This window comes from Rhamphochromis sp. 'chilingali' (assembly GCF_963969265.1).
Source record: "Rhamphochromis sp. 'chilingali' genome assembly, chromosome: 1".
Taxonomy (NCBI): domain Eukaryota; kingdom Metazoa; phylum Chordata; class Actinopteri; order Cichliformes; family Cichlidae; genus Rhamphochromis; species Rhamphochromis sp. 'chilingali'.
Window position 1 is genome coordinate 51,628,381 of NC_137929.1, and position 10,527 is coordinate 51,638,907.

The following is a 10,527-nucleotide window of genomic DNA, read 5'->3' on the forward strand; positions in this document are numbered from 1 at the left end:
ATAGGGTGTTGATGTCATTAGACCACACCCTTTCTCATTACAGAGATGCACATCACCTAATATGTTTAACTGGTAGTAGGCTTTCGAGCCTATACAGCTTGGAGTAAGACAACATGCATGAAGAGGATGATGTGGACAAAATACTCATTTGCCTAATAATTCTGCACTCCCTGTATGTGTGTGTGGTGTGTGTGTGTGTGTATATACAAAAGATCTGCTGTCTTCTGTATGCCTATATCTTACACACACACACACACACACACACACACACACACACACACACACACACACACACACACACACACACACACACACACAAACCTTATTTTTTTACTTCTTATATTATATAATTAGGAATATATATCTGTTAGAAGGGTTTCTCGGAAAGGAAGACCTGTTGCTCTCTCAATCACCACAAGAAACACAGGAAGAGGAAGTTCCTATGAACAAAAGACTTTCTTTCACTCTGACACTCACACAGTCAGCAACAAGACAACATGGAGGTCAGAACTCAAGGCATCAGACTGTGTGAGTACTGAGTTTCTCTGTCTACAATAAGTTATTTAGTCAGTCATTCCGAAAACATGTGCATGGGAGTAATGAGAAAAATATGTATATATTTAAAACAAATTAAAAGAAAATATTAAAAATATAACATCTATGCAAATCATTATGTTTCTTCATTTTTGCAGTGATGAATATGCTGTTGCTGCTGGTGACAACAGTTGACTTTGGAGATTTTCAAAGACATGGTACGTAGTTAAATGCTTGCGGAGATGTATTCACAGCAAAAATATAGTACAGCCTTATTTCTAAGGAAAAAATAATAAATTCTCATACTAACATATTATACGCATAGCCTTTCAAATGATTAAACCAAAGGAAAACATTAACTCATTGTAAATTTGACATCAACAATCCATTTCAAAATAGATGTTCCCGACTGTGTAGCATCCCCTTTCTTATTAACAATAGTCTAATAATGTCTTAATGTCTGGGAACTGAGGAGATCCGTTACTGGACTTTTGACAGAAGAATATTTCTTATTCTTATCTGATATGTATCTGTATATTTTCCATTTCATGATGTACCAAATGTTTTCAGATGATGAAAGATCTTAATTGAAGGCAGGTCTATTCACAACCTAAAATCTTCTATTTTGAAGCCATGCTGTTGCAAAAGATGCAGGATGCAGTTTTATTATTATCTTACCCAAATATGCAACACCTTCCCTGTAAAAGACATTTTTTGGATGGGAGCATATAGTCATGTAAAAGCAGTATATACATTTCAGCACTGATGGTGCCTTTTCAGATGTGCAAGGTGGCAGTTTGTAGGCACTAATGCAGCCCCATACCATCAAAGGTGCAGGATTTTAAACTGAATGCTGATAGCAAGCTGGCTGGTTCCTCTTTTCTTTAGCTTAAAGGATGTGCCATCCAGGTTTTAAAAAAATGATTTCTAATTTAAATTTGTCAGACCACAGACTGGTTTTATACTCTGAGGTGATTTTAAATCAGCCTTTGTTGAAAAAAGATGGATATGTTTGTCAATCATGTTCACATATGTCTTATTCTTTGAACGGTGATTTTAGGAACAGGTCATGCTTAAAGATGACAGGGATCCAGTATTCATTTTTCACCTTGTACTTTGGACACAGAAATTTCTCCACATTCTTTGACTCTTTTGATTATATTATGTACAGTAGATGGTAACATATTCAAAGTCTTCATAATTTTACACTGAGTAACATTATTAATTTGTTCCACAATTTGTGTAGGAACATTTTTTTTCATAGATTGGTGAACGCCTACCCATCTGTACTTCTGAGAAACGTTGTCTCTCCAAAATTTTCTTTTCTAAATACCCAAACATGTCACTGACCTTTTGCCAGTTAACCTAACAAACTTTTCCCAAATTTTCCTCCAGCTATATTTTCTCAAATTCAAAAATGTTTGTCATGGTAATTTTTTTCATCATCTTCAATTTATCCTTTGATTTCTGTCTTAGATTCAGCTTTTCCTCAGGTTGTTCCAAATAGACAGCAATTCTTTGAACTAGAGTCAATTTCAATTAGCTGTGAAGGACTGAATGGACTGACTGGATGGAGAGTGATGAAAAAGACAAAGGGACATGTTAGACCATGTGCGTCTACCTGGGAAACATCTACTGGACCTTGCAATATTAGTAATGCATATCCATCAAGTGACAGTGGAGAATACTGGTGTGAAATAGCAGGAATACAAACAACCAACACAGTCAACATCACTGTAACTGGTATGTAAAGAGGGAATTACACCTTCTCATTTAAACTTCGCAGACTTTGTAAGTCAATATGTTTTGAAATTGCACATTTAGCCAAGCACGTAATATGATATTTTTTCCTGATAGAAAAAACAAACAAAAACGTCCTCATTATAAACACAGCATAACGACACAAATTTCTGTGCACTCTGATTCGGGTACATGTGATATGTTTTACACAACAATTTAATCAAAATGATAAATAATCTACTGTCTGTAGTAGGTGAAACTTTTATATGTTAACAAATCATGTGCCATTTAGGTGGTCCTGTGATCCTGGACAGCCCTGTGAATCCTGTAACGGAGGGAGATAACATGGCCTTACACTGTAGAAAAAAGGACAAAAAATCTAACTTCACTGCTGATTTCTATAAAAGTGGCATCTCCATTGGTCATAGTCCAACAGGAAGCATGATGAACCCCACTGTTTCCAAATCTGATGAAGGAGTCTACAAATGTAGCATCTCTGATACTGGAGAATCAGCAGAGAGCTGGCTAATTGTTAGAAGCCTGGAAACTCGTGCTCAAACTGAAGACAGTTATTTTCACCTATACCTTGGTGTCGGTGTTTCTATGATGGTTCTACTGCTGCTACTGGCAGGCCTCCTTTATTGGCTGAAATATCAACAAAAAAATCCTAGGTCACACTGAAGAAATGCCACTGACGCAAAGTAAGCTTAAGTAGTTTTGACTAAATATTCATACCAGTAATAACCAGTTAGTCTGGTATATATATATATATATATATATATATATATATATATATATATATATATATATATATATATAAAACTGTTAACCTCCAGTCTTCCTCGTCCCCACACACAGGTAAGGACAAATACTAAGTATATGTAGGTATGAACTGTTCTCATCTGTTTGTTTTTGTATTTTGTAATATTTGAAATCTGACCTTGTCCTGTAATGACCAGTAAATGCAATAGTTAGCCTTATAAAAACTCATCAAAATAATTAATATTGTGACAAGCACATTTTCCATAACAATTTTCTGTCTATGTTTTTCGGCTCTATGTTTTAATGTCTGCAGAGGCCAGTGAGGTGGAGTCAACCCAGGCGACATATGCTGTCATCACAAAACCAAGAATGATGAAAGGTAATTTACCCATCATTGACAAACACAAAAGATCTAACACCCTTAACTGCTTAAAAAGCTATAGTAAGAAAAAGCTTTGACAACTTGCTAGTGCCAAAACTTTGAAGAATAATAAACCTGAGCTAAACATCTTCTATTATTATTGAAGAGGGCTAAGGTTAGGAGTTCAGTTAAGGACTACTCAAAGAGTTAACTAGGTTAGAAAAAAAAAGAAACCACTGACTTTTGCATTTTGATATTTATGGAACCTTGAAAGTTACTCTTTAAACAGTGCATTGGTGTGATGCTGATCACACATTGAGCTTTCTCGACATCTTAGATAAAAACCACATGAGAAACCCACAGACAGAAACAAATATGTGAGTCGCCGCAGTGACGTTTCTAAAGGTGGTTTGCAGGTCACAAATAAATATAAAAAGACTAAATGTGCACACTTGATTTATTTGTAATAAGAGAAGTGTTGACATATGAGTAGTGAATTTTAAAAGTAACCAAGGTGGGCCAGCCACATTGGTTACTATTTTGTACATACTATAATTTTAAATCTATTTTAAATCTAGCAGCTTATTTTTTCCCACAACTTGTTCTTCTAGATGCACCAAAATATGTTAGAGCAGAACAGTTTTTAAATTATTATTTTCTTCAAATATATGCTAAATAAAAATTAAGTATTGTCTCAAGTATCAAGTGAATTACATTAATGATGAAGTGTAATGAAAGTGTAGTGTAAAATGCAGACAGACTGTCATGGTCCGGGTGTGTGCCAGTGTGTCTCCCTCCGAGCCGGCGTCTCCACCCCTGGGAGGGGCCTCAGTGTTTTTGCTGATCGTTGACATCTGTGGGTAATTAGCCGGGGGACTCATAAGGCCAGCGTTCTCAATCTCTCTTCGCCAGATTCTCTGCTAAACATCAGTCAGTGCAGGCCACCACCATAATTTCCTTACGTGTTTTTTTGTGAATCACTTTTGCTTCACTGTATGTTTGTTTTTTGTGCGCCTCCCTTTTTCAGCTACACCTAACTGTTAAACCTCTGGCGAAGAGCTTCTACTTGGATGCTGGACCTTCTGGCAGTCCCTCAGGCTACCACCAAAACTACCTACCTGCCTCTCTGCCTCCACGCCAGGAGTTTTTGGATTTACACACCCGGATTACTCCCCCTCTATGTTATCTCCGACCTCCGTTGGCAAGTACACAGTACGAAGGAGGATTTTGAGCCAAATAACATATTCATATGCCTCCTTATCTATGTTTTGAACATTTGCATTCTGTTACAGTGACCCCGACCTTTCCCTGGACCTTTTGTGACTTGCTTTCCAGTCCAATCCCCGGACCCGGACCAGATCATTATTTAGTTAACGTCTACGCTCACCTTTTGTTTATGAATATTTTGTGTGCACATTAAACATTATTCTTAAAATATATTTACGAGCTGTTCGGCGTCTTGCGTTTGAGTCCTGTCACTCGTCTGAAACGGTCCCGGCCGTAACAGTAGAATCTGGCCAGCAGTTATGGACTCAGCAGACGCGGAACGGTCAGCCATTCAGAGGCAGGGGGCGATATTAGGAAGTCATGAACAATCTATTCAGTTCCTGTTAGCCCAGCAGCAGACTCTTAGAGATGGTCAAAGTAAAATACTGGAGACCCTCCAGGCTCTACAAACTGATATTTCTACTGCTGCTGGTTCCGCCTCGGGCCCCGCGGGCCAAGACTCCGGTACACCAGCTCCTCTGCCTCAACCTGTTGCCGTTGCATCTCCACCTACATCAGCTTTCCGTGATGCTACGTCCCCGGAGCCCGAACCATTCTCAGGGGATCCAGGGAGTTGTAGCGGGTTTTTGCTTCAGGTTGACCTTGTTTTCGGTCGTTCTCCGCGCACATTTGTTGCGGATTCTAATAAGATATCTTATTTGGTGGGTAAACTGCGTAATCGTGCACTTAAATGGGCGGAGGCGTATCTATCGAAGAATCCTTTGTTAACCTGTTCTTATGAGGTGTTTTTGGGGGAATTCCAGAAAACGTTTGCGCACCCCATTTCTGAGGGTAGTTCTGCGCAGAGGCTGCTGGATCTTCGCCAGGGCCGTCAGAGGGTTGCTGATTTTTTGATTGATTTTCGTACTGCTGCCGCCGAAACCGGTTGGCCTGACGACGCTCTGCGTGGGGTGTTTTTCCGGGCATTGAACGAGGGTATGAAAGACCAGCTTGCCTCCCGTGATGAGCCAAAATCTTTTGAGGAACTGGCGTCCCTCTCCCTTCGCATTGACAACAGGTTGCGTGACAGGGAGAGGGACAGGAACTACAAATCCCAGCGCCGTTTACCGCGCTCGTTTCCGGGTACGTCACCGTCGCCGCCTCCGACTGTGGACTCGCATGAGTTTGTCGCCTCGGCTTACGTCACTGATCCCGAGCCGGAGCCTATGCAGATTGGCCGGTCACGGTTGACACCGGAGGAGAGGGAGCGGCGGCGTCGGGCTCATGCCTGTTTTTACTGTGGCTCGCTGGAACACTTGATTGCTGCATGCCCGAAGGAGGGAAAAGGTGTCGCCCGCCGGTAGAATCGGGGATACGGGTGGGCGGTTCGAATTCTGGTCAGAAACCCCGTTTACAACTCCCTGTCACCTTGGAGATGCTACAGAGTACTCATTCGTGCACAGCCTTATTAGATTCTGGTTCTGAACAGAATTTAATCAGTCTCGATCTCGCTGAACGATTAGGCGTTCCGCTCGTGCGCCTTGAGCCGCCCATTCCAGTTAGAGCGATTAATAACCAGGTTTTCACTAGAATTTCTTTTCGCACTGGTCCAGTGTCACTGTGCACTTCGGGGAATCATAGGGAAAAACTCACCTTTTTTGTCCTCGATTCACCTGATACTCCGCTCACTTTGGGTTATCCCTGGCTGTGCTTGCACAATCCGCACTTGGATTGGGAGGGGCAAAGGGTTGTCAGCTGGAGCCCTTTTTGCCACTCCAATTGTCTGACTTCCGCCCGTTTTCCCGGCCCGGGGGAGGCTACGGGGACTGACGAATATGTCCCCGATCTCTCAGGGGTGCCGCCTGAGTATCATGATTTGCGGGAGGTATTCAGTAAGATCAAAGCGCAGTCCCTACCGCCCCATCGCCCTTATGACTGTGCGATTGATTTGCTCCCCGGAGCGTCCCTGCCCAAGAGCCGGTTATATAGTATCTCTAGGCCTGAACGTGCTGCGATGGAGGAGTATATTAGGGATTCATTAGCGGCTGGGTTAATCCGTCCGTCTTCGTCCCCCGTGGCGGCGGGGTTTTTTTTTGTAGACAAGAAGGATGGGTCTCTTCGGCCGTGTATTGATTTCAGGGGCTTGAATGACGTCACTGTTAAAAATAAGTATCCCTTGCCACTCATTAGCTCCGCTGTTGAATCGCTACAGGGTGCCACGGTGTTCACTAAGTTAGATCTTCGCAATGCTTATCATTTGGTGCGAGTCCGTCAGGGAGACGAGTGGAAGACCGCGTTTAACACCCCCCTGGGTCATTTCGAGTATCTCGTTATGCCTTTCGGTTTAACGAACGCTCCAGCGGTGTTTCAGGCCCTAATAAATGACGTCCTGCGGGATTTCCTCGACCGTTTTGTGTTCGTCTATTTAGATGACATTCTTATTTTTTCTAAGTCTTTGGCTGAGCATCATTCACATGTCCGTGCTGTCCTTCAACGCCTCTTGGAAAACAGACTGTATGCCAAGGCTGAGAAATGTGAGTTTCATTTGACATCGGTCTCTTTCCTGGGATACATCTTGGCAGGGGGGCAGGTGAAGACGGATCCAGCTAAGGTGAAGGCGGTCACTGACTGGCCTGTGCCTTCTACTCGCAAGCAACTCCAGGGGTTTTTGGGATTTGCGAATTTCTATCGTCGGTTTATAAGGAACTACAGTCTAGTGGCGGCTCCGCTTACACGCCTTACCTCTACGAAGCTTCCGTTCGGCTGGTCCGCCGAAGCTGACAGCGCATTCACGGAGCTGAAACATCTGTTTTCTACTGCGCCCATCCTCGCTCAACCCGATCCGTCTAAGGCTTTTATTGTGGAGGTGGATGCTTCTGATGTGGGGGTGGGGGCTGTGCTTTCACAACGTGCCGGCCCCTCCTCTAAGCTGCGGCCGTGCGCCTTTTTCTCTCGGCGGCTTTCACCAGCGGAACGGAACTATGATGTGGGGGACCGGGAGCTGCTTGCCGTTAAGTTGGCGTTGGAGGAGTGGCGTCATCATCTGGAAGGCGCGGCGCTACCGTTCCTGGTGTGGACGGATCATAAGAACTTGACGTACCTGCGCGGTGCGAAGAGGTTGAATGCACGTCAAGCTCGTTGGTCGCTGTTTTTCGCACGTTTTAACTTTTCCATTTCTTATCGCCCGGGTTCCAGAAACACCAAACCGGATGCCCTCTCTCGGCAGTTTGACTCTGACACGGGTCCGGCGGAGTTTTCCACCATTCTTCCGGCCGGCTGTACGGTGGGAGCTATTACCTGGGAGGTGGAGGACGCCATCGACCGGGGCCTCCGGACGGAACCGGATCCGGGCACGGGACCGCCTAACCGGCGTTTTGTTCCCGCGGCTGCTCGCTCCAAGGTACTGGAATGGGTGCACGCTTCGAGGTTTGCGTGTCACCCGGGCAGGGGCAGGACGACTTCTATGGTTAAGAGACATTTTTGGTGGGCCACTCTGGATAAAGATGTTCGGGAGTATGTGGCTGCGTGCCCTGTGTGTGCCAGGTGTAAGTCGCGTACTCACCGTCCTGCTGGGCTGTTGCAGCCGTTGTCTACGCCTCATCGCCCTTGGTCCCACATCGCCCTGGATTTTGTTACGGGACTCCCGGTTTCGGCTGGGAAGACCACTATTCTCTCGGTCGTGGATCGGTTTTCTAAGGCTGCTCATTTCGTCGCTTTGGAGAAGTTGCCCACTGCGGCTGAGACGTCTACGTTGTTGTTGGACCATGTTTTTCGGCTTCATGGCATTCCTGTGGAAATAGTTTCGGACAGGGGTCCGCAGTTCTCGTCCCAGGTTTGGGGTTCTTTTTGCGCTGCTTTGGGGGCCAGGCCTTGTCTGAGCTCTGGTTACCATCCTCAGACGAACGGCCAGACGGAACGTTTAAATCAGGAGCTGGAGGCCGCGCTCCGTTGTGTGACCTGTCATAACCCTGCGACTTGGGCCTCGTATCTGCCGTGGGTGGAATATGCCCACAACTCCTTGGTTTCGTCTGCTACTGGGTTGTCACCTTTTGAGGCCTCTTTGGGTTATCAGCCGCCCCTGTTTCCGGTGGAGGAGGCTGATCTTGCTGTCCCCTCGGTCCAGCATCATCTACAGCGCTGCCGTCGGGTCTGGTCTCGTACGCGGGAGGCGCTGTTGCGAGCTGTGGCTCGCCAACGTAGCTGTGCCGACCGTCGCCGGTCTCCTGCGCCTGTTTACTCACCTGGACAGAAGGTGTGGCTCGCTGCGAAAGACATCCCTCTCAGGGCATCCTCCCGCAAGTTGTCTCCTCGTTACATCGGCCCCTATTCTGTGGACAGGGTCCTCAGCCCTTCGGCTGTCAAGCTCCGTTTGCCTGCTGCCTTGAGGGTTCACCCGGTCTTTCACGTTTCTCAGGTGAAGCCGGTGGTGTCTAGTCATCTGTGCCCGCCTCCGGTGCCCCCGCCTCCCGCCCGGCTCATTGACGGGCATCCTGCGTTTTCTGTCCGGCGCATTCTGGATGTGCGGCGGCGGGGTAGGGGGCTGCAGTTTTTGGTGGACTGGGAGGGTTATGGGCCGGAGGAGCGTTCTTGGGTTCCTCGTTCTTTGATGCTTGACTCTGTGATGGTTTCTGATTTTCTTAGGTCACGTCGTGGGGCGGGTGCTGGTCGGCCGCCGGGTGGCGTCCCTTGAGGGGGGGGTACTGTCATGGTCCGGGTGTGTGCCAGTGTGTCTCCCTCCGAGCCGGCGTCTCCACCCCTGGGAGGGGCCTCAGTGTTTTTGCTGATCGTTGACATCTGTGGGTAATTAGCCGGGGGACTCATAAGGCCAGCGTTCTCAATCTCTCTTCGCCAGATTCTCTGCTAAACATCAGTCAGTGCAGGCCACCACCATAATTTCCTTACGTGTTTTTTTGTGAATCACTTTTGCTTCACTGTATGTTTGTTTTTTGTGCGCCTCCCTTTTTCAGCTACACCTAACTGTTAAACCTCTGGCGAAGAGCTTCTACTTGGATGCTGGACCTTCTGGCAGTCCCTCAGGCTACCACCAAAACTACCTACCTGCCTCTCTGCCTCCACGCCAGGAGTTTTTGGATTTACACACCCGGATTACTCCCCCTCTATGTTATCTCCGACCTCCGTTGGCAAGTACACAGTACGAAGGAGGATTTTGAGCCAAATAACATATTCATATGCCTCCTTATCTATGTTTTGAACATTTGCATTCTGTTACAGTGACCCCGACCTTTCCCTGGACCTTTTGTGACTTGCTTTCCAGTCCAATCCCCGGACCCGGACCAGATCATTATTTAGTTAACGTCTACGCTCACCTTTTGTTTATGAATATTTTGTGTGCACATTAAACATTATTCTTAAAATATATTTACGAGCTGTTCGGCGTCTTGCGTTTGAGTCCTGTCACTCGTCTGAAACGGTCCCGGCCGTAACACAGACAATCAGTGTTTAAAAAAATAATTTTGAGACATGTATTCATTTATATCATAATCTGTCAAAAATTAGCTTGGCCAGTAAAGAATAAAACAAACAAACAAACAAAAAGTGTTTTCTGTGTGTGAATTTGATTGGAAAATAATTATTATTTTTTCTTTTCTTTCTTTTTTCAGCATGACAGTGGTCTCAAACACACAAACACACTGTCATTGCAGTAAACACAAGCTGGATTTGAAAAGACAATATAAATTTAAACAAATACACAAAACAACAACAACTAAAAAACAACTGTCACAACGAGCTGGCCTCTATGACCACATCACTGTGACCACTGATAAAGTAGTGTTGGATCATCAGCCAGGAACAGCTTTGAAATCTCTTTGAATTTGAAAAAGTGGATTTCAAACTTATTAGAATTGTACTTTCCCCCCCTTACATACAGTTTCTATATAGGCTTCCATATTTCAATGAGTCAC

At 45.1% G+C, this 10,527-nt stretch overlaps 1 long non-coding RNA gene across 1 annotated transcript; it reads left to right on the forward strand.

Annotated features, from left to right (window-relative positions):
- Positions 1-8,577: 8,577 nt before the first annotated feature.
- Positions 8,578-10,031, forward strand: LOC308406365. The gene is made up of 3 exons (XR_013973528.1): positions 8,578-9,473; positions 9,571-9,755; positions 9,836-10,031. It is a non-coding gene; the product is annotated as an uncharacterized lncRNA (long non-coding RNA).
- Positions 10,032-10,527: the final 496 nt, after the last annotated feature.